We start from the raw sequence: 23,102 nt of genomic DNA on the forward strand, positions 1-23,102 counted from the left end.
TTAAACTGTACTTTAGGTTCTGGGGTACGTGTGCAGATCATGCAGGATTGTTGCATAGGTACACACATGGCAATGTGGTTTGCTGCCTCCATCCCCCTGTCACCTACATCTGGCATTTCTCCCCATGTTATCCCTCCCTGACCTCCCTACTCCCCGATGTCCCTCCCTTGGCCCCCCACAACAGACCCCAGTGTGTGATGCTCCCATCCCAGTGTCCATGTGTTCTCATTGTTTCAACACCCGCCTATGAGTTAGAACATGTGGTGTTTGATTTTCTGTTCTTGTGTCAGTTTGCTGAGAATGATGGTTTCCAGATTCATCCATGTCCCTACAAAGGACACAACTTCATCATTTTTTATGGCTGCATCGTATTCCATGGTGTCTATGTGCCACATTTTCCTTGTCCAGTCTATCGTTGATGGACATTTGGGTTGGTTCCAGGTCTTTGCTATTGTAAACAGTGCCGGTATGAACATACATGTGCATGTGTCTTTTTAATAGAATGATTTATAATTCATTGGGTATATACCCAGTAATGGGATTGCTGAGTCAAATGGAATTTCTATTTCTAGGTCCTTGAGGAAGTGCCACACTGTCTTCCACAGTGGTTGAACTAGTTTACAGTCCTACCAACAGTATAAAAGTGTTCCTATTTCTCCATGTCCTCTCCAGCATCTGTTGTCTCCAATTTTTTAATGATCACCATTCTAACTGGCATGACGTGGTATCTCAGTGTGGTTTTGATTTGCATTTCTCTAATAATCAGTGATGATGAGCATTTTTTTCATATGTTTGTTGGTCTCATATAAGTCTTCTTTTGAAAAGTGGCTGTTCATATCTTTTGCCCACTTTTGGATGGGTTTGTTTGTTTTTTTCTTGTAAATCTGTTTTAGTTCTTTGTAGATTCTGGATGTTAGCCCTTTGTCAGATGGGTAGATTGCAAAAAATTTTTTCCCATTCTATTGGTTGCCAGTTCACTCTAATGATTGTTTCTTTTGCTGTACAGAAGCTCTGGAGTTTAATTAGGTCCCATTTGTCTATTTTGGCTTTTGTTGCCCATGCTTTTGGTGTTTTAGTCATGAAGTCCTGGCCTATGCCTATGTCCTGAATGGTTTTGCCTATGTTTTCTTCTAGGGTTTTTATGGTGTAAGGTCTTATGTTTAAGTCTTTAATCCATCTGGAGTTAATTTTGGTGTAAAGTGTCAGGAAGGGGTCCAGTTTCTGCTTTCTGCACATGACTAGCCAGTTTTCCCAACATTATTTATTTGACAGGGAATCTTTTCCCCATTGCTTGTATTCGTCAGATTTGTCAAAGATCATATAGTTGTAGATATGTGGTGTTGCCTCCACAGCCTCTGTTCTGTTCCATTGGTCTATATCTCTGTTTGGTACTGGTACCATGCTGTTTTGATTACTGTAGCCTTGTAGCATAGTTTGAAATCTGGTAGCATGATGCCTCCAGCTTTATTATTTTTGCTTAGGATTGTCTGTTGGTGCGTACGAAGCTTAAGGTGGTTTTTTCCAGTTCAGTGAAGGTCATTGGTAGCTTGATAGGGATAGCATTGAATCCATAAATTACTTTGGGCAGTATGGCCATTTTCATGATATGATTCTTCCTAACCATGAGCATAGAATGTTTTTCCATCTATCTGTGTCATCTCTTATTTCCTTGAGCAGTGGTTTGTAGTTCTCCTTGAAGAGGTCCTACACATCCTTTGTTAGTTGTATTCCTAGGTATTTTATTCTCTTTGTAGCAATTTTGAATGGGAATTTGCTCATGATTTGGCTTTCTGTTAGGCTGTTATTGGTGTATAGAAATACTCGTGATTTCTGCACATTGATTTTGTATCCTGAGACTTTGCTGAAGTTGCTTATAAGTTTAAGGAGATTTTGGACTGAGACGATAGAGTCGTCTAAATATACAATCATGTCATCTGCAAATAGAGACAATTTGACTTCCTCTTTTCCTAATTGAATATCCTTTATTTTTTTTTTCTTGCCTAATTGCTCTGGCTAGAACTTCCAATACTATATTGAATAGGAGTGGTGAGACAGGGCATCCTTGTCTAGTGCCTGATTTCAAAGGGAATGCTTCCAGTTTTTGTTCATTCAGTATGATATTGGCTGTAGGTTTGTCATAAATAGCTTTTATTGTTTTGAGCTTCCTTTGATACCTAGTTTATTGAGAGTTTTTAGCATAAAGCGCTGTTGAATTTTGTTGAAGGCCTTCTCTGCATCTATTGAGATAATCATGTGGTTTTTGTCTTTGGTTCTGTTTATGTGGTGGATTACATTTATAGATTTGCATATGCTGAACCAGCCTTGCTTTCCTGGAATGAAGCCTACTTGATCATGATGCATAAGCTTTTTGATGTGCTGTTGCAGTTGGTTTTCCAGTAGTTTATTGAAGATTTTTGCATCTATGTTCATCATGGATATTGGCCTGAAGTTTTCTTTTTTTGTGGAGTCTCTGCCAGGTTTTGGTATCAGGATGATGTTGGTCTTATAAAATGATTTGGGGGCCCAGGTGCGGTGGCTCACCCCTATACTCTCAGCACTTTGGGAAGCCGAGGCGGGTGGATCACATGGTCAAGAGATCGAGACCATCCTGGTCAACATGGTGAAACCCTGTCTCTACTAAAAAATACAAAAATTACCTGGGCATGGTGGCATATGCCTGTAGTCTCAGCTACTCGGGGGGCTGAGGCAAGAGAATTGCTTGAACCCAGGAGGCAGAGGTTGTGGTGAGCCAAGATCATGCCATTGCACTCCAGCCTGGGGAACAAGAGGAAAATTCCATCTCAAAAAAAAAAAAAAAAAGATTTAGGAAGGATTCCCCCTTTTTGTATTGTTTTGGAATAGTTTCAGAAGGAATGGTACCAGCTCCTCTTTGTACGTCTGGTAGAATTCAGCTGTGAACCGGTCTGGATCTGGACTTTTCTTGGTTGGTAGGCTATTAATTGCCGCCTCAACTTCAGCCCTTGTTTTTGGTCTATTCAAGGTTTCAACTTCTTCCTGGTTTAGGTTTGGGAGGGTGCAAGTGTCCAGGAATTTATCCATTTCTTCCAGGTTTACTGGTTTATGTGCATAGAGTTGTTTGTAGTAATCTCTGATTGTAGTTTGTATTTCTGTGGAGTCAGTGGTGATATCCCCTTTATCATTTTTTATTGCATCTATTTGATTCTTCTCCCTTTTCTTTTTTATTAATCTTGCTAGTGGTCTATTTTGTTGATCTTTTCAAAAAACCAGATCCTGGATTTATCGATTTTTTTGAAGGGTTTTTGTGTCTCTATCTCCTTCAGTTCTGCTCTGATCTTTGTTATTTCTTGTCTTCTGCTAGCTTTTGAGTTTTTTTAATCTTGTTCCCCTAGCTCTTTCAATTTTGATGACAGGGTGTCGATTTTAGATCTTTTCTTGCTTCTGATGTGGGCATTTATTGCTATAAATTTCCCTCTAGACACTGCTTTAAATGTGTCCCAGAGATTCTGGTACATTGTGTCTTTGTTCTTGTTGGTTTCAAAGAACATCTTTATTTCTGCCTTCGTTTCATTGTTTATCCAGTCGACATTCAGGAGCCACTTGTTCAGTTTCCATGAAGCTGTGCAGTTCTGAGTTAGTTTCTTAATTCTGAGTTCTGATTTGATTGCCCTGTGGTCTGAGAGACTGTTTGTTATGATTTCCGTTCTTTTACATTTGCTGAGGAGTGATTTACTTCCAATTATGTGGTCAATTTTAGAGTAGGTGCCATGCAGTGCAGAGAAGAATGTATATTCTGTGGATTTGGGGTGAATATTTCTGTAGATATCTATTAGGTCCACTTGGTCCAGATCTGAGTTCAAGTCCTGGATATCCTTGTTAATTTTCTGTCTCATTGATCTGTCTAATACTGACAGTGGAGTGTTAAAGTTTCCCACTATTATTGTGTGGGAGTATAAGTCTCTTTGTAAGTCATTAGGAATTTGCATTATGTACCTGGGTGCTCCTGTATTGCATGCATATATATTTAGGATCATTAGCTTTTCTTGATGCATTGATCAATTTACCATTATGTAATGCCCTTCTTTGTCTCTTTTGAATTTTGTTGGTTTAAAGTCCATTTTATAAGAGACTCAGATTGCAACTCCTGCTTTTTTTTGTTCTCCATTTGTTTGATAAATCTTCTTCCACCCTTTTATTTTGAGCCTATGTGTGTCCTAGCACGTGAGATGGGTTTCCTGAATACAGCACACCAATGGGTCTTGAATTTTTATCCAATTTGCCAGGCTGTGTCTTCTGATTGAGGCATTTAGCCCATTTATATTTAAGGTTACTATGGTTATTTGTGAATTTGATCCTGCCATTTGGATGCTAGCTGGATGTTTTGCCCATTAGTTGATGCATTTCTTTCATTGTGTCAATGGTCTTTACCATTTGGTACGTTTTTGGAGTGGCTGGTACTGGTTGTTCCTTTCCTTGTTTAGTGCTTCTTTCAGGAGCTCTTGTAAGGCAGGCCTGGTGGTGACGAAATCTCTCAGCTATTACTTGTCCATTAAGGATTTTCTTTCTCCTTCACTTATAAAGCTTAGTTTGGCTGGAAATGAAATTCTAGGTTGAAAGTTCTTTTCTTTAAGGATGTTGAATATTGGCCCCCACTCTCTTCTGACTTGTAGGGTTTCTGTGGAGAGATGTACTGTGAGTCTGATGGGCTTCCCTTTGTGGGTAACCTGACCTTTCTCTCTGGCTACCCTTAGCATTTTTTCCTTCATTTCAACCCTGGTGAATCTGACAATTATGTGCCTTGGGGTTGCTCTTCTTGAGGAATATTTTTGTGGTGTTCTCTGTATTTCCTGGACTTGAATGGCAGCCTAGTTTGCTAGATTGGGGAAGTTCTCTTGGATAATATCCTGAAGAGTGTTTTCCAGCTTGGATTCATTCTCTCCATCACATTCAGGTATACCTATCAAATGTAGATTAGGTATTTTCACATAATCCCATATTTCTTGGAGGCTTTGTTCATTTCTTTTCACTCTTTTTTCTCTATTCTTGCCTTCTTGTTTCATTTCATTGAGCGGATCTTCAATCTCTGATATCCTTTCTTCTGCTTGGTCAATTCAGCTATTGAAACTTGTGTATGCTTCATGAAGTTCTCGTGATATGTTTTTCAGCTCCATCAAGTCATTTATATTCTTCTCTAAGCTGTTTATTTGAGTTAGCATCTCATCTAACCCTTTTTCTAGGTTCTTAGTTTCTTTGCATTGGGTTAGCACATGTTCTTTTAGCTCTTAGAAGTTTGTTATTACCCACGTTCTGAAGCCTGTTTCTGTCAATTCATCAGATTCATTCTCCATCCATCTTTGTTCAAGGAGAGGCATTCTGGTTTTTGGTATTTTCATCCTCTTTGTGCTGGTTTCTTCCCATCTTAGTGGCTTTATCTACCTGTGATCTTTGTAGTTGGTGACTTTTGGATGGTGTCTCTGAGTGGACATCATTTTTGTTGATGATGAAGTTATTTCTTTCTGTTTCTTAGTTTTCCTTCTAACAGTCAGGCCCCTCTGCTGCAGGACTACTGGAGGTCCACTCCAGACCCTGCTTGCCGGGGGATCACCTGTGGGGGCTGCAGAGCAGTAAGGGTTGCTGCCAGTTTCTTCTTCTGTTATCTTCATCCCAGAAGGGTACCTGCCAGATGTCAGCCTAAGCTCTCCTTTATGTCTCTTTGTGTATACAGGGGTCAGGGAGCTGCTTGTGGAGACAGTCTGTCCCTTCTAGGAGCTCAAGTGCTGTGCTGAGAGCTCCATTTTTCCCTGCAGAGATGGTGGGCAAGTACTTTTAAGTCTGCTGCTGCAGAACTCACAATCACCTCTTTTCCCAGGTGCTGTGTCCTAGGAAGGTTGGCTTTATTTATAAGTTCCTGTTGTGCTGCTGCCTTTTTACATAGATACCCTGCCCTGCATGGAGTAGTCTAGTCACAGTCTGCCAGCAGAGGTGTTGCTGAGCTGCCACAGGCTCTACCCAGCTGCTGTGTGAACTACCTTGATAGTGGCAGACTGCCTTGGTAGTGGTGGTCGCCCTTCTCCCCAGTGAGCTGGACCATCCTGGGTCCAACTGTGCTTGCTGCAAAACTCTCAATCCAGAGCGTTTCAGATTGCTTGTTTTGTGGGGGTGGTACCCGCCGAGCCAGATTGCCTGGCTCCCTGTCTCTGCCCCCTCCCTTTCAGTTGAATGGGTGGCTCTGTCTCCCAGGCATTCCAGGTGCCAGTTGAAATGGCTGCCCAGATTTGTGTGAGTTTCTGTGCATCAACCCAGCACTGGTTGAAACCGCTATGCTGAAAACTCGTGGCGCTTTTCAGCCTGGGAATCTCCTGGTCTGCGGGCAGTGAAAATTTGTTTGGAAATGCGGTGGGCACTCACCTTCTGCATTGTTGTTGCTGGGAACTGCACTCCGGAACTGTTCCTATTTGGCCATCTTGGATCCTCCATTCCCCTATGTCAATATTATACTGTGTTAATTATTAACATTTCGTAGTAAGCCTTGATGTCTGGTGGAATAAGCATCTGTAATTCTTCTTCTTTTACCTCTTTCTTTTTCTTATTGTTTCTTTTTCTCTTCACAACCTTGTCTATTCTTGGCCTTTTACACTTTTATATAAATTTTAGGAACCAACTTCTCAAGTTACTTTGAGAATCTTGATATTTTATTGGGAATGGCATTCAATTTATAAATTAATTTGGGGAGAAATTTGCAACCTTTCCTGTTGGAATCTTTAAGGGGGCCCAATAAGTAGCACCCTTGTTCAACTAATTTCTAAACAAATTGAGAAATATGACAATAAAGAGGCAAAAATATCAGCTTAGCTTAGTGAGAAGTCAAAGGGGCGTGTTATCAGAGCTCAGAAATAGTCAATCATGATCACCTAGAAACAGAAAATACCACACTGAGCTTTTTCCACATAGAGGAGAGCTTCTCTTGGGGAGCAGAACACATTCTTCCAGAACACTCTCTTCCCAGGAAGGGAGTTAAATCACTTCACTTCTCCCAATAGAGAGAAAGTGAAGTGTGGCCCCAGGAAGGCCACATCACAGAGGTACTTCCACCAAGAAGGAAACAGTAATAATCAGTATCCCCTAATTTTTATAGTATTCAACCTTCCCATTCATAAACATCCATATCACTCGATTTATTTCATGTCTTTGAATAAATATTTATAATTTTCTCCATAAAGATTTTAATCATCTTTGGTTAGATTTATTGTTGTTTTAATTGCTTTTTAAAATAGTGTCTTTTTATATTTCCCTAATTGTTTGTTGCTGGAGTATATAAATTCTGATTTTTGTTTATTGCTTTTCATCTAGGAAACTTGCTGAACCCTCTTAATTCTAATGGTTTGTAAATTTTTTTGGATTTTCTCTACAGACTATTAACTGAAAATATGGTCATTATTTCTTTCCAATTCTCATATTTTTAATTTCCCTTATTTCTCTTAGTGTGCTATCTAGGACCTCTAGCACAGTGTTGAATTAGAAGTACTGATAGTAAGTTACTAACTACAAAAGAATGCTTTGAAGTTGTCACTACTTAACATGATGTTTGCAGTAGGTTATGGGAAGATAATCTTTAACAAGAAAATTCTTTTCTACCTGTTTTGGTAGAAACAGTTTTCTACTTGTTTTGTCTCGAGTGGACATTTGCCTTTTCAGTAATTGGTAATATAGTTTTTCTCTTTAATCTGTTAATATGGTAAATTACATTAATAGACTCTCTAGTGTTAAACCATCTTGAAATTCCTGGATTGAATACTTCTTCATCATGTTTTGTATTTTATTGGATTCAATTTGCTATTTTATGTAGCATATCTGTATCCATGGAAATAAGTAAAATTATCCTATAATTTTATCTTCTTTTAGTATTATTTTTAACTCTCTCAAAGTTTTTCTTGTCTCATAAAATTAATTTGGGAGCATTCCCTCTTTCTCTAAACTATGAATTAGTTTTTATAGGCAATGTCTCTTATACTTCTGGAAGGATAATTAAACCTTATCTCTAGAACTCTCTGGGCTTAATATTTTTTGAGGTTATATTTTAAACTACTTAAATTCTTTAATGGCTATAAAGCTAGTCATGTTTGTATTTCTTCAAAAGTTATTTTGAGAAGTTGTATTTATCTAGAAAATGGACCTTTTATGTAAATTTTTAATGTATTGCTCTCATAGTACTTTCATGAGTTGTTTTTGCCTTTTTTAAAAAAAGTAAAAAAGTTGTATTGAGGTAAAATATCCATATATAATTTACCAACTTTACCTTCCTTTTTTTTTTTTTTTTTTTTGGAGACAGAGTTTCACTCCTGTCACCCAGGCTAGAGTGCAATGGCCCGATCTTGGCTCACTGCAACCTCTGCCTCCCAGGGTCAAGCAATTCTCCTGCCTCAGCCCCCCAGTAGCTGGGAGTACATACACACACCACCATGTCCAGCTAATTTTGTATTTTTTAGTAGAGATGGGGTTTCTCCATGTCGGTCAGGCTGGTCTTGAACTCCCAACCTCAGGTGATCCAACCACCTTGGCCTCCCACAGTGCTGGGGTTACAGGCGTGAGCCACCGTGCCCAGTCCATCTTTACCATTTTTAAATGTCCAGTTTAGTGGAAATGAATATATTTATATTCTTTTTTATTCCTTTCATTCCTGTCTCTCGTCCCCGCTCCCCTTCCCAGACTCTGGTAACCACCAATCAAGTTTCTGTCTTCATGGGATCCACTTTTTTAGCTCCCACATATGAGTGAGGACATGTGATATTTGTCTTTCTGTGTCTGGCTTGTTTTACTTAACATAATAGTCTCCAGTGCCATCCATATTGCTGCAAATAACAGGATTTCATTCTTTTTATGGCTGAATAATATTTCATTGTGTATATACACCATATTTTCTTAATCCATTCATCCACTAATGGGCACTTAGGTTGATTCCATATTTTGGCTATTATGAATAATGCTGCAATAAACATAGGAGTGCAGATATCTCTTTGATGTATTGATTTCCTTTCTTTTAGAAACATACCCAGTAGTGGAATGGCTGGATCATATGGAAGTTCTATTTATAATTTTTTAAGAAACTTCTATACTGTTTACCATAATGGTAATCTACATTCCCTCCAACAGTGTACATAGGTTCCTCTTTCTCCACGTCCTTACCAGCATCTGTTATTGCCTATATTTTTTATATAAGCTATTTTAACTGGGGTAAAATGATACCACATTATGATTTTGGTTTGGATTTCTCTGATTATTAGTACCTTTGAACATTTGTGGTTTTTTTTGTAAACTTGTTGGTCATTTGTATGTCTTCTTTTGAGAAATGTCTGTTCAGATCTTTTGCAGATTTTAAAATTGAATTATTTATTTGTTCTTTGCTGTTAAGTTTTTTGAACTCTTATGTGTTCTGGTTATTAATCCCTTGTCAGATGGAGCGATTGCAAATATTTTCTCCCATTCTGTGGGTTGTAGCTTTACTTCATTGATTATTTACTTTGCTATGCAGAAGCTTTTTAGCTTGATGTAATCCCATTTATCCATTTTTGCTTTGGTTGCCTGTGCTTTTCATGTCTTACAGAACAAATATTTGCCCAAATCAATGTCTTAGAGCATTCCTCCAATGCTTTCTTCTAGTAGTTTCATGGTTTCAGGTTTTAGATTCAAGTCTTCAATCTATTTTGATTTGATTTTTGTACATGGTGAGCGATAGAAGTCAATTTTTATTCTCCTATACATAGTTATCCACTTTCCCCAGAACCATTTATTTAAAAGACTGTCATTTTCTCATTGTAACTTCTTGGTGCTTTTGTTGAAGATGAGTTGAATGTAAATGCATGGATTTCTCTCTGTATTCTCTATTCTGTCACACTGGTCTATGTGTCTGTTTTTAATGCCAGCTCCTTGCTGTTTCAGTTACTATAGCCTTGTGATAAAATTTGAAGTCACATTGTGTGATGCCTCCAGCTTTGTTCTTTTTGTTCAGGATTGCTTTGGCTATGCAGGGTGTTTTGCATTTCCATAAAAAATTTAGGATTTGTTTTTAAGAATGTTTTAGTTATATTGATAGGGATTGCATTGAATATGTAAATTGCCTTGGGTAGTATTGTCATTTTAACAATATTAATGATTCCAATTTATGAGCATAGAATATATTTTCTTTTTTGTATGTGTCCTCTTTTATTTCTTTCATCAAAGATTTAAGTTTTCCTTGAATACATCTTTCACTTCTTTGGTTAGACTGATTCCTAGGTATTTTATACCTTTTGTAGCTATTGTAATGGGATTGCTTTCTTGATTTCTTTTTCAGATTGTTTGCTGTTGACATATATAAATGCTACTGATTTTTGTATGTTGATTTTGTATTCTGCAACTTAACTGAATTCATTTATTAGTTCTTAACAGCTTTTTGGTAGAACTTTTGGGATTTTCTAAGTATAGGATCACATTGTCTGCAAACAAGGCTCATTTTGCTCCTACCTTTTCAATTTGGATGCCCTTTATGTCTTTCTCTTGTCTAATTGCTCTGGCCAGTACTTCCAGTATTATATTGAATAAGAGCAGTAAAAGTGGGCATTCTTGTCTTGTTCTAGTCTTTAGAGGAAAGGCCTTCAATTTTTCCCCATTCAGTATGCTGCTAGTCATGGGTTTGCCATAGATGGCCTTTATTATCTTGAAGTATGTTCCTTCTATACCTATTTTGATAAGAGTTTCCATTATAAAGGACATTAAATTTTATCAAATGCCTTTTTGGCATCTATTAAAATAATCATATGGTTTTTGTTCTTGAATTTGTTCATATGGTGTAATATGTTTATTGATCTTCACATATTGAACCATACTTGCATCCCTGGGATGAATCCAACTTGATAATCGTGACTGTTCTTTTTAATGTGTTGTTACATTTAGTTTGTTAGTATTTTGTCGAGGATTTTTGTATCTATGTTCATCAGTGATGCTAACCTGTAGTTTTCTTTTCCTTTTTTTTTTTCCTTGTCTTGTTTTGTTATCAGGCTAATAACGCTGGTCTTGTAGAATGAGTTTGAAAGTATTCCTTCCTTTTCAATTTTTTTAAAGGGTTTGAGTAGGATTGGTATTAGTTCTTTTTTAATGTTTGGTAGAATTTAGCAGTGAATTAATCAGGTAGTACACCTTTCTTTTATGGGAGACTTTTTATTACAGCTTCTATATCATCACTTGTTATTGAGTAGGTTGAGGTTTTCTATTTCTTCATGATTCAATCTTTGTAGGTTGTATGCATTCAAGAAGAAATCATCCAATCTTCTAGGTTTTCCAACGTATTATAGCTCAGAATAGTCTCAAAAATTCTTGTATTTCTGAGGTCTCAGTTATTACATATTCTTTTTCATTTCTGATTTTTTGTTTGGGTGTTCTCTTTTTCTTTCTTAGTCTAGCTAAAGGTTTATTAATTTTGTTTATCTTTTGTAGAAAACTTTTTGTTTTGTTGATTTTCTGTTTTGTTTTTTAGTCTGAATTTCATTTATTTCTGCTCTGATATTCATTATTTCTTTCCTTCTGCTAATTTAGGGCTTGGCTTGTTCTTGCATTTCTAGTTCCTTAAGGCACACCATTAGGGTGTTTATTATTCAGGCCTTTCAACTTTTTTGATATAGGCATTTATTGCAATAAACTTCCCTCTTGGTACTGCTTTTTGCCATAATCTCATAGATTTTGGTGTGTTTTATTTCCATTTTCATTTGTTTCAAGAAATTGTTTTATTATACTTTAATTTCTGGGATACACGTACAGAACGTGCAGGTTTGTTACATAGGTGTACACGTACTATGGTGGTTTGCAGCACCCATTAGTCATCTACATTAGATATTTCTCCTAATGCTATCCCTCTCCTAGCCTCCTGTCCCCACCAACAGGCCCCAATGTGTGATGTTTCCCTCCTTGTGTCCATGTGTTCTCATTGTTCAACTCCTACTTATGAATGAAAACGTGTGGTGTTTGTTTTTCTGTTCCTGTGTTAGTCTGCTGAAAATGATGGTTTCCAGCTTCATCCATGTCCCTGCAAAGGACATGAACTCATCCTTTTTATGGTTGCATAGTATTCCATGGTATATATGTGCCATTTTTTTTTATCCAGTCTATCATTGATGGGCATCTGGATTGCTTCCAAGTCTTTGCTATTGTGAACAGTGCTGCAATAAACATATGTGTGCATGTGTCTTTATAGTAGAATGATTTATAATCCTTTGGGTATAAACCCAGTAATGGGATTGCTGAGTCAAATAGTATTTCTCATTCTAGATTCTTGAGGAATCGCCACACTGTCTTCCAAATACTTGAACTAATTTACACTCCTACCAACAGTGTAAAAGCACTGCTATTTCTCCACATCCTTTCCAGCATCTGTTGTTTCCTGACTTTTTAATGATCACCATTCTAACTGGCATGAGATGGTATCATATTGTGGTTTTGATTTGCATTTCTCTAATGACCAGTGATGATGAGCTTTTTTCCATATGTTTGTTGGCTGCATAAATGTCTTCTTTTGAGAAGTGTCTGTTCATTTCCTTCACCCACTTTTTGATGGGGTTGTTTGATTTTTTCTTCTTTGTGTAAGTTCCTTGTAGATTCTGGATATTTGCCCTTTGTCAGATGTATAGATTGCAAAAATTTTCTCCCATTCTGTAGGTTGCTGTTCACTCTGGTAATAGTTTCTTTTGCTGTGCAGAAGCTCCTTAATTGGATCCCATTTGTCAACTTTGGCTTTTGTTGCCATTACTTTTGGTGTTTTAGTCCTGCAGTCTTTGCCCAAGCCTGTGTCCTGAATGGTATTGCCTAGGGTTTCTCCTAGGGTATTTATGGTTTTAGGTCTTACATTTAAATCTTTAATCCATCTTGACTTAATTTTTGTAAAAGCTGTAAGGAAGGGTCCAATTTCAGTTTTCTGCATATAGCTAGCCAATTTTCCCAACATCATATCTAAAATAGGGAATCCTTTCCCCATTGCTTTTTTTTTTTGTCAGGTTTGTCAAAGATCAGATGGTTGTAGATGTGTGGCATTATTTCTGAGGCCTCTGTTCTGTTACCTTGGTCAATGTATCTGTTTTGGTACCAGTACCATGCTCTTTTCATTACTGTAGCCTTGTAAAAGGGCTCTTTTTTTTTGTTATATATGAAATTTAAAGTAGTTTTTTTTCTAATTCTGTGAAGAAAGTCAAGGGTAGCTTGATGGGGGTAGCAATGAATCTATAAATTACTTTGGGCATTATGGCCATTTTCACCATATTCATTCTTCCTATCCATGAGCACAGAATCCATTTGTTTGTGTCCTCTCTTATTTCCTTGTGCAGTGGTTTGTCATTGTCACTGAAGAAGTCCTTCATATTCCTTGTGAGTTTTATTCCTAGGTATTTTATTATCTTTGTAGCAATTGTGAATGGGAATTCACTCATTATTTAGCTCTCTGTTTGTCTATTATTGGTGTATAGGAATGCTTGTGATTTTTACATATTGATTTTGTATCCTGAGACTTTGCTGAAGTTGGGTATCAGCTTAAGGAGATTTTGAGCCGAAATGATGGGGTTTTCTAAATATATAATCATGTTGTCTACAAACAGCAACAATTTGACTTCCTCTCTACCTATTTGAATACCTTTATTTCTTTCTCTTGCCTGATTGCCCTGGCGAGAAATTCCAATACTATGTTGAATAGGAGTGGTGAGAGAGGGCATCTTTGTCTTGTGCCGGTTTTCAAAGGGAATGCTTCCAGCTTTTGCCCATTCAGTATGATATTGGCTATGGGTTTGTCTTAAATAGGTCTTATTATTTTGAGATATGTTCCATCAATACTTAGTTTATTGACATTTTTAGCATGAAGGAATGTTGGATTTTATCAAAGGCCTTTTCTGTATCTATTGAGATAATCATATGCTTTTTGTTATTGGTTCTTTTTATGTGATGGATTACGTTTATTGATTTGCAAATGTTGAACCAGCCTTGCATCCCAGGGATGAAGCTGACATGATCATAATGGAGAAAGTTTCTGATGTGCTGCTGGATTCGGTTTGCCAGTATTCTATTGAGCATTTTCGCATCAATGTTCATCTGGGATATTGGCCTGAAATTTTCTTTGTTTTTGTTGTGTTTCTGTCAGGTTTTGGTATCAGGATGATGCTGGCCTCATAAAATGAGTTAAAGAGGAGTCCCTCCTTTTCTATTGTTTAGAATAGTTTCAGAAGGTATGGTACCAGCTCCACTTTGTACCTCTGATAGAATTATACTGTTAATTCATCTGGTCCTGGGATTTTTTTTTTTTTTTTTTTGGTAGGCTATTAATTACTGCCTCAATTTCAGAACTTGCTATTGGTCTATTTAGGGGTTCGACTTCTTTCTGGTTTAGTCTTGGGAGCGTGTATGTGTACAGGAATTTATCAGTTTCTTCTAGATTTTCCAGTTTCCTTGTGTAGAGGTGTTTATAGTATTCTCTGATGGTAGTTTGCATTTCTGTGTGATCAGTGGTGATATCACCTTTATCATTTTTTATTGTGTCTATTTGATTCTTCTCTGTTTTCTTCATTAGTCTGTCTAGCAGTCTATTTATTTTGTTCATCTTTTTAAAAAACCAGCTCTTGGATTCACTGATTTTTTTGAAGGGATTTTTGTGTCTCTATCTTCTTCAGTTCTGTGCTGATCTTAGTTACTTCTTATCTTCTGCTGGCTTTTGAATTTGTTTGCTCTTGCTTCTCTAGTTCTTTTAATTGTGGTGTTAAGGTGTCGATTTTAGATCTTTCCTGCTTTCTCCTGTGGGCATTAAGTGCTATAAATTTCCCTCCAAACACTGCTTTAGCTGTGTCCCAGAGATTCTGGTACATTGTGTCTTTGTTCTCATTGGTTTCAAAGAACTTCTTTATTTCTGCCTTAATTTCATTATTTACTCAGTAGTCATTCAGGAGCAGGTTGTTCAGTTTCCATGTAGTTGTGCGATTTTAAGTGAGTTACTTAATCCTGAGTTCTAATTTGATTGCACTGTGGTCTGAGAGACCGTTATGATTTCTGTTCTTTTCCATTTGCTGAGGAGTATTTTATTTCCAGTTAGGTGGTAGATTTTACAGTAAGTGCTATGTGGTGCTGAGAAGAATATATATTCTATTTATTTGGGGTGGAGAGTTCTGTAGATGTCTATTAGGTCTGCTTGGTCCAGAGCTGAGTTCAAATTCTGAATGTTCTTGTTAACTTTCTGTCTTGTTGATCTGTCTAATATTATCAGTGGGGTGTTAACATCTCCCACTATTATTGTGTGGGAGTCTAGTCTCTGTGTATGTCTCTAAGAACTTGCTTTATAAATCTGGGTGCTCCTGTATTGGGTGCCTATATATTTAAGATAGCTCTTCTTGTTGCATTGATTCCTTTACCATTATGTAATGCCCTTCTTTGTCTTTTTTGATCTTTGTTGGTTTAAAGTCTGGTTTATCAGGGACTATGATTGCAATCCCTGCTTTTTTTTTTCTATTTGCTTGGTAAATACTCCTTTCTCCCTTTATTTTGAGCCTATGTGTGTCTTTGCAAATGAGATCAGTCTCCTGAATACAGTACACTGATGGGTCTTGACTCTTTATCCAATTTGCCAGTCTGTGTCTTCTAATTGGCGTATTCAGTCCTGTTTACGTTTAGGGTTTTTACTGTTATGTGTGAATTTGATCCTGTCATTATGATGCTAGCTGGTAATTTTGCCCGTTAGTTGATGCAGTTTTTTCATAGTGTCAGTGGTCATAAAATTTCATATATTTTTGCAGTGGCTGGTACCGGTTTTTCCTTTCCATGTTCAGTGCTTCCTTCAGGAGCTCTTGTAAGGCAGGCATGGTGGTGACAAAATCTCTGAGCATCTGCTTGTCTGTAAAGGATTTTATTTTTCCTTCACTTATGAAGCTTAGTTTGGCTGGATATGAAATTCTGGGTTGAAAATTATTTTCTTTAAGAGTGTTGAATATGGGCCCCCACTCTCTCTTGCTTGTAGGGTTTCTGCAAAGAGATCCACTGTTAGTCTGTTGGGCTTCCCTTTGTGGGAAGCCAGATCTTTCTCTCTGGCTGCCCTTAACATTTTTTTTCCTTCATTTCAACCTCGGTGAATCTGATGATTATGTGTCTTGGGGTTGCTCTTCTCATGGAGTATCTTTGTGGTGTTCATTGTATTTCCTGAATTTGAAAGTTGGCCTGTCTTGCTAGGTTGGGAATGTTCTCCTGCACAATATCCTGAAGTGTTTTCCAACTTGGTTCCATTCTCCCCGTCACTTTCAGGTACACCAATCAATCGTAGGTTTGATCTTTTCACATAGTCCCATATTTCTTGGAGGCTTTGTTTGTTCCTTTTCATTCTTTTTGCTCTAATCTTGTCTTCATGCTTTATTTCATTAAGTTGATCTTCAATCTCTGATATCCTTTCTTCCACTTGATCAATTCATCTATTGATACTTGTATATGCTTCATGAAGTTCTTGTGCAGTGTTTTTCAGCTCCATCAGGTCATTTATGTTCTTCTCTAAACTGGTTATTCTAGTTACAATTCCTCTAATCTAAGGTTCTTAGCTTCCTTGTATTGAGTTAGAACATGCTCCTTTAGCTTGGAGGAGTTTATTACCCACCTTCTGAAGCCTACTTCTTTCAATTCGTCAAACTCATTCTCCATTCAGTTTTGTTCCCTTGCTGGCAAGGAGTTGTGATCCTTTGGAAAAGAAGATGCATTCTGGTTTTTGGAATTTTCAGCATTTTTGTGCTGTTTTTTTCTTATCTTTGTGGATTTATCTACCTTTGGTCTTTGATGTTGGTGACCTTCATCATGGGGTTTCTGTGTAGACATCCTTTTTGTTGATGTTGATGCTATTCCTTTCCGTTTGTTAGTTTTCCTTCTAACAATCAGGCCCCTCTACTGCAGGTCTGCTGGAGTTTGCTGGAGGTCCACTCCAGACCCTGTTTGCCTCAGTATCACTAACGGAGACTGGAGAGAAGCAAAGATTGCTGCCTCTTCCTTCCTCTGGAAGCTTTGTCCCAGAAGGGCATCTGCCTGATGCCAGCCGGAGCTCTCCTGTATGAGGTGTCTGTTGACCCCTGGTGGGAGGTGTCTCCCAGTCCAGAGGCATGGGGGTCAGGAACCCACTTGAGGAGGCAGTCTGTCCCTTAGTAGAGCTCCAGCTTTGTGCTGGGAGATATGCTGCTCTCTTCAGAGCTGGCAGGCAGGTATGTTTAAGTCTGCTGAAGCTGTGCCCACAGACACCCCTTCCCCCAGGTGCTCTATTCCAGAGAGATGAGAGTTTTATCTATAAGCCCCTGACTGGGGCTGCTGCCTTTCTTTCAGAGATGCCCTGCCCAGAGACGAGGAATCTAGAGAGGCAATCTGTCTACAGCGGCTTTGCCAAGCTGCAGTGGGCTCCACCCAGTTCAAAATTCCTAGAGGCTTTGTTTACATTGTGAGGGGAAAATCATCTACTCAAGCTTCAGTAGTGGTGGACACCCCTACCCACAAGAAGCTCAAGCATCCACATCAATTTCAGACTGCTGTGCTGACAGAATTTCAAGCCAGTGGATCTTAGCTTGCTGGGCTTTGTGGGGGAGGGATTCCCTGAGTTAGACCACTTGCTCCCTGGCTTCAGTCCCCTTTCCAGGGGAGTGAATGGATCTGTTTCACTGGTGTTCCAAGCACCACTGGGGTATGAAAAAAAACTGCAGCTAGCTGGGTGTCTGCCCAAACAGCCACCCAGTTTTGTGCTCAGAACCCATGGCTCTTGTGGCATAGGCACCTAAGGGAATCTCCTGGTCTGTGGGTTGCAATGACCATGGGAAAAGTATAGCATCTAGGCCAGAGTGCACCATTCCTCACAACACAGTCCCTCAAGGCTTCCCTTGGCTAGGCAAAGGAGTTCTCTGACCCCTTGCACTTCCTGGGTGAGGCAAGGCTTCACCTTGCTTCAGCTTGCCCTCCATGGGCTGTACCCACTGTCTAACTAGTCTCAATGAGATGAGTTGGGTACCTGTTGGAAATGCAATCACCTGCCTTCTGTGTTGATCTCACTGGGAGCTGCAGACCAGAGCCGTTCCTATTCAGCCATCTTGCCTACAATCTGGTAATTTTTCTTCAAGCAATTTTTAAATTTCCTTCTTCATTGACCCACTGGTCATTCAAGATCATATTGTTTAATTTCCATATGTTTGTGTATTTTCTATTTCCTCTTGTATTTGATTTCTAGTTTTATTCCACTGTGATCCAAGAAGATACTTGATACTATTTGTTTTTGATATTATGGTCTATTATGGAAAATGTTCCATGTGCTGATGAAAAGAATGTGTATTTTGCAGCAGTTGGGTGAAATGTTTATAAATGTCAGTTAGGCCTGTTAGATCTAGTATATAGTTTAACTTTACTGTTTATTTATTGACTTTCTGTCTGAATGATCTGTTCGTGACTGAGAATGGGGTATTAAAGTCTGCTACTATTATTTTGTTGCAGTCTATCTCTTTTTTTAGGTCTATTAATGTTTCTTTAATATATTTTGGAGCTCTGGTGTTCAGTGCATAGATATTTATAATGGTTATATTCACTTGCTGACTTGAAACCTTTGTCATTATATAGTGCCTTTCCTTGCTTTTTTCTTTTTTTTTAGTCTTTGATTTGTAGACTTTTTATATAATATAAGTATAGTTACTCCTGCTCTTTTATTTGGGGGGGAGTGTACAGTGGGTGCTCTAGTTGCATGGAATATCTTTCTCCAGCCCTTTCAGTCTACGTGCATCTTTATAGATAAAGTCAGTTTCTTGAAGGCAGCATATAGTTGGGTTTTGTTTCTTTCCTTCTTTTTCCAACTTTTATTTTAAGTTCAAGAGTACATGTGCAGAAGGTGCAGGTTTCTTACATACGTAAACATGTGTCATGGTAGTTTGCTGCACAGATCAGCCCATCACCTAGGTATTAAGCCAAGCATCTATTAGCTATTCTTCCTGATGCTCTCCCTTCCCCACCCTGACTCCCAATAGGCTCCAGTGTGTGCTGTTCCCCACTATGTGTCTATGTGTTTTCATCATTCAGCTTCCACGTATAAGTGAAAACATGTGGGGTTTGGTTTTCTGTTCCTATGTTAAATTTATTCAGGATAATGGCTTCCAGCTCTATCCATGTCCCTGCAAAGGACATAATTTCATGCCTTTTTGTGGATGAATAGTATTCCATGGTTTATATGTACCACATTTTCTTTATCCAGTCTATCATTGATGGGCATGTGGGTTGAGTCCATGTCTTTGCGATTGTGAATAGTGCTGCAGTGATCATATGTATCTTTCTAATAGAATGATTTATATTCCTTAGGGTATACACCCAGTAATGGGATTTCTGGGTCAAATGGTGTTTCTGGTTCTAGGTCTTTGAAGAATTGTCACGCTGTCTTCCACAATGGTTGGACAAATTTACATTCCTACCAAGAGTGTAAAAGCTTTATTTTTCCTCTACAACCTTGCCAGCATCTGTCATTTCTTGACTTTTTAGTAATTGCCATTCTGATTTTGTGTGGCATGTTATCTCAGTGTGGTTTTGATTTGCATTTCTCTAAGGATCAGTGATGTAGAGCTTTTTTTCAGAGCTAACAAATATATGAAAAGTATGTTTTCTTTTGTATGTCTTCTTTTGAGAAGTATTTGTTCATATCCTTTGCCCACTTTTTAATGGGTTTGTTTACTTTTTTCTTGTAAATTTGCTTAAGTTCCCTCTAGACTCTGGATATTAGACCTTTGTCAGATAGGTAGATTGCAGAAATTTTCTCCTATTCTGTAGGATGTCTGTGCACTCTAATGATAGTTTCTTTTGCCATGCAGAAGCTCCTTAGTTTAGTTAGACCCCATTTGCCAATTTTTGCTTTTGGTGCAATTGCTTTTGGCATTTTTGTCATGAAATCAATTGTCTGTGCCTATGTCCTGAATGGTATGGCTTAGATTTTCTTCTAGGGTTTTTATAGTTTGGGGTTTTACATTAAAATTTTTAATCCATTTTGAGTTAACTTTTGTATGAGGTGTAAGAAAGGCATCCAGTTTCCATTTTCTGCATATGAGATAGACTGTTCTCTCAGCACCATTTATTAAAGGAATCATTTCCCCATTGCTTGTTTTTGTGGGGTTTGTCAATGATCAGATGGTTATAGGTGTGCAGTCTTATTTCTGAGTTCTCTATTCTGTTCCATTGGTCTATCTGTCTGTTTTTGTACCAGTACAATGCTGTTTAGGTTACTATAGTCTTGTAGTATAGTTTGAAGTCAAGTAGCATAATGCCTCCAGCTTTGTTCTTTTTCCTTAGGATTGACTTAATTATTTGGGCTCTTTTTTCTTAGGATTGACTTAACTATTTGGGCTCTTTTTTCTTAGGATTGACTTAACTATTTGGGCTCTTTTTTAACAATGGTTTCTTCTAATTCTTTGAAGAATGTCAATGGCAGTTTAATGGGAAGAACACTGAATCTATAAATCACTTTTGGCAATATGGCCATTTTCACAAATTGATTCTTCCTATCCATGAGCATGGAATGTTTTTTCATTTGTTCGTATCCTCTCTGATTTCCCTGAGCAGTCAGTAGTTTGTAGTTCTCCTTGAAGAAGACTTTCATTTTCCTTGTTAGCTGTATTTCTAGGTATTTTATTCTTTTTGTAGCAATTGTGATTGGGAGTTACATTCATGATTTGATTCTCTGTTTGCCTGTTGTTGGTCTATAGGAATGCTAGCAATTTTTGCACATTGATTTTGTATCCTGACACTTTGCTGAAGTTGCTTGTCAACTTAAGAAGCTTTTGGGCTGAGATTATCGAGTTTTCTAGATATATGTTCATGTCATCTGTAAACAAAGAGAGTTGGACTTCCTTTCTTCCTATTTGAATACCATTTATTTATTTCTCTTGCCTGACTGCCCTGGCCAGAACTTCCAATACTATGTTGAATAGGAGTGGTGAGAGAGGGCATCCTTGTCTTGTGCCACTTTTCAAGGGGAATGCTTCCAGCTTTTTCCCATTCAGTATGATACTGGTTGTGAGACTGTAATATATGACTCTTTTTGAGGTATATTCCTTCAATAACTAGTTTATTGAGAATTTTTAACATGAAGGGATGTTGAATTTTATCAAAGGCCTGTTCTACATCTATTGAAATAATCATGTGATTTTTGTTTTTAGTTCTGTGGATGTGATGAACCACATTTATTGATTTGCATGTGTTGAACCAACTTTGCATCACAGGGATGAAGCCAACTTGATTATGGTGGATAAGCCTTTTGATGTGCTGCTGCATTTGGCTTGCCAGAATTTTATTGAGGAATTTTGCCTCAATAGTCATCAGAGATACTGGCCTGAAGTTTTCTTTGTTTTATTGTATCTCTTCAAGGTTTTGGTATCAGGATGATGCTGGCCTCATAAAATGAGTTAGGGAGGAAACCCTCCTCTTCGATTTTTTGGAATAATTTCAGTAGAAATGGTACCAGTTATTCTTTGTACCTCTGGAATTAAGCTGTAAATTTGTCTGGTCCTGGGCTTTTTTTGGTTGTTAGGCTATTTATTACTGTCTCAATTTCAGAACTCATTATTGGCCTATTCAGGGATTCCGTTTCTTCCTGGTTCAGTATTGGGAGGGTGTATGTGTCCAGGAATTTATCCATTTCTTCTAGATTTTCTAGTTTATGTGCATAGAGGTGTTTATAGTATTCTCTGATGGTTCTATTTTTGTAGGGTCAGTAGTGATATTCCCCTTATAATTTCTGATTGTGTTTATTTGACTCCTCATTTTCTCCATTAGTCTAGTTAGCAGTCTACCTATTTTATTAATTTTTTCAAAAAAACCCACCTGGATTGTTGATTTTCTGAAGGGATTTTTTTATGTCTCTATCCTCCTTCAGGTCTGCTCTGATCTCAGTTATTTCTTGTCTTCTGCTAGCTTTGGGGTCTGTTTGCTCTTGGTTCTCTAACTCTTTTAGTTGTGATATTAGGTTGTTAACTTGAGATCTTTCTAGCTTTTCCATGTGAGCATTTAGTGCTATAAATTCCCCTCTTAACACTGTTTAGCTGCCCCCAGAGATTCTGACACATTGTCTCTTGGTTCTCATTAGTTTCAAATAACTTCTTGATTTCTGCCTTGATTTTACTATTTATTCAGGAGTTATTCAGGAGTAGGTTGCTCAATTTCCATGTAGTTGTGTGGTTCTAGTGAATTTCTTAATCTTAAGTTCTAATTTGATGGTGCTATGATTTGAGAGAATGTTATGATTTCAGTCTTTTGCATTTTCTGAGGAGTGTTTTACTTTCGATTGTGTGATTAATTTTTGAGTAAGTGCCAAGAGGCAATGAGAATGTATATTCTGTTGTTGTATGGAGAGTTCTGTAGATATCTATCAGGTCCACTTGATCCAGAGCTGAGTTCAGGTCCTGAATATCTTTGTTAATTTTCTGTCTCCATGATCTAATACTGTCAGTGGAGTGTTAAAGTCTCCCACTATTATTGTGTGGGAGTCTAAGTCTCTTTATAGGTCTCTAAGAACTGCTATGAATCTGGGTGCTCTATATCATGTAACTATATACTTAGGATAGTTAGCTCTTTTTGTTGAATTGAACGCTTTACCATTATGTAATGCTCTTCATCATTTTTTATCTTTGTTGCTTTAAAGTCTGTTTTGTCAGAAACTAGGATTGCGACCCCTTCTCTTTTCTGTTTTCCATCTGCTTGGTAAATTATCCTTCAACCCTTTATTTTGAGCCTATATGTGTCTTTGCATGTGAAATGGGTTTCTTAAATACAACATACCAATGGGTCTTGGTTCTTTATCCAGCTTGCCATTCTGTGTCTTTTAATTGGGACATCTAGACCATTTATGTCTAAGGTTAGTATTGTTATATGTGAATATGATTCTGCATTCATATGCTGGGTGGTTATTTTGCAGACTTATTTATGTGGACAGCTAGACCATTAATATCTGAAGTTAGTATTGTTATGTGTGAATATGATTCTGCATTCATATGCTGGCTGGTTATTTTGCAGACTTATTTATGTGGCTCATTACTTCATAGTGTCACTGGTCTGTTTACTTCAGTGTGTTTTTGTAGTGGCTGGTAATAGTTTTT

At 37.7% G+C, this 23,102-nt stretch overlaps 1 protein-coding gene across 1 annotated transcript in view; it reads left to right on the forward strand.

Annotated features, from left to right (window-relative positions):
• The window catches only part of LRRC9 (leucine rich repeat containing 9), a 186,305-nt gene that overhangs the window by 98,136 nt on the left and 65,067 nt on the right, over positions 1-23,102 (forward strand). The window lies entirely within an intron of this gene.

Source organism: Aotus nancymaae, unplaced genomic scaffold (genome assembly GCF_030222135.1).
Source record: "Aotus nancymaae isolate 86718 unplaced genomic scaffold, 86718_ANA_hifiasm-v0.15.2.pri h1tg000011l, whole genome shotgun sequence".
Lineage (NCBI taxonomy): Eukaryota > Metazoa > Chordata > Mammalia > Primates > Aotidae > Aotus > Aotus nancymaae.